This window comes from Colobus angolensis, unplaced genomic scaffold (assembly GCF_000951035.1).
Source record: "Colobus angolensis palliatus isolate OR3802 unplaced genomic scaffold, Cang.pa_1.0 Scaffold16, whole genome shotgun sequence".
NCBI classification, from domain to species: domain Eukaryota; kingdom Metazoa; phylum Chordata; class Mammalia; order Primates; family Cercopithecidae; genus Colobus; species Colobus angolensis.
In genome coordinates this window covers 17701363-17703188 of record NW_012114710.1, presented here as the reverse complement: position 1 = coordinate 17703188, position 1826 = coordinate 17701363, and positions in this window count along the sequence as shown.

Genomic DNA, 1826 nt, shown 5'->3' with positions numbered 1-1826 from the left:
ACACACACACACATATATGTAGCATTTTTTGAAGAAACCACATTTCCACTGAAGGAGTAAAAGAAGTCTGAAGATGGAAAGTTTCTAGCAGCAAACTAAAGGTTACATTAAAAAAAAATACATAGACTAGTTGAAGTGTAAGTATGGGTGTCCTATGGGTGGAAGTAGTGGATAAGGTGAACTGGAATGAGTTTTGAGGTGTGGAGGAAGCAGGAGAGAGGAAGACAAATCAGAGAAACAGAAGTGAATGATGTGAGAGTTTGGGAAGTGTAATGGAAGAAAGGAGTAATTTTTGCAGTATTTTAATTCTAAAACCAGTAGACTGTCATGAGAATAGAGTCAGGCAGAGACTCCCATAAAATTTCACGTAAGATGTTTTCTGACTGTAAGGAGCTCTCTGGTCACGCACTTTGTACTTCAGAGCAAGATCAAGCATTTTCCCTGCCTGTTTTGTTCTTAAATATACCTCAAATTAGAAGCAAGGTGTGTGCTTACCAGAAACATGGGACACATCAAACCCTAGTCCATGAATTTTTTATAAGCAGAGGAGAATTAAAAGATCAGATTAAATTCAGAGCAATAACTGAAACCCTGCTCAGAATTCATGTGCCTCATTACCTGAGTGAAGTTTTCAAGAGTAAATACTGCTCATTTCACAATCAGAGCACCGACGTGGTGACATGTTTCTCACTCACTCAAGCAATTCACTCATAATTTAATATGATATTTTATAATTGTGATAAAATATTCTAGGATAGAAATTATGTTTGGCCATTTATGCAGTCCTTAATTTTGCACAAATTAATACAATTCATGTCCGGTATGCCTCAGAGCTTAAATATTTAAATGATGTTTAATATAATCTTCCTCAATGAAACTATTTTGGAAAAAAAGCAAGATTTGAATATTACAACGTGCAATATGTGCAACGTGCAACATTAAGAAAATGTTTACTTAAATTTGTATTTGCTCAATACTTAGAATAAATGTTTCAGTTAATTTTAGGCTGTTTTATTCTGTTTCTCTGTGCTATATTTTATTCTTAGGATATTTGTCACTTGAATTTGTCTGTGTTTTAAATAATCATCCATCAGTTTTTATTATCTGTGGTAAGTCGTTTGTAGAGATGACCTAAATCTCACCCATTCCTATACACTCACTCCTTTTCTCTCCTCCCATCAAGAAGTGAAGGTTTTTTCTCTACTCTTTGTATTTGGGTTTGGCCTTTTAAGTGACTCTGGCCAATGAAATATTAGCAGCATAAGATGAGCAAAGATTTTAAAAATATTTGCACATTGGGGCTTTCTCTCTTTGACTCCAAATGAAACCTTGAGACCACAAAGTGATGAGCCTAAATTAACCTACTGGATAGATCCTTTGAAGTAAAGCAGAGCACCACTTGCCAGTCTGCTAACCACTTCACTTGAGCCTATCTTAGACAATCCAGTCCCCATTAGGCCACCAGAAGAGTGCAGCCAATTGAATCCAGGAAAAAAAAGATCAGAAGAATGTCCCAGATGAACTCAGCTCAAATTGCTGACTCACAGACTCATAAGCAAATAAAACTGTTGTTAAGTCAATACATATTTTATAATTTGTTACACAGCAATAGGTAACTGATACATTAATACACTATTATCCTCTGAAATCAGTGGCATTCATCCATTTAAAGAGGAGAGGTAGGCTAGGTGCAGTGGCTCATGCTTATAAACCCACTACTTCCAGAGGCCATGACAGGAGGACCACTTGAGGACAGGAGTTTGAGACCAGCCTGGGCAACATAGACCCAATCTCTACAAAAAAAAAATTTTAATTATCTAAGTGTG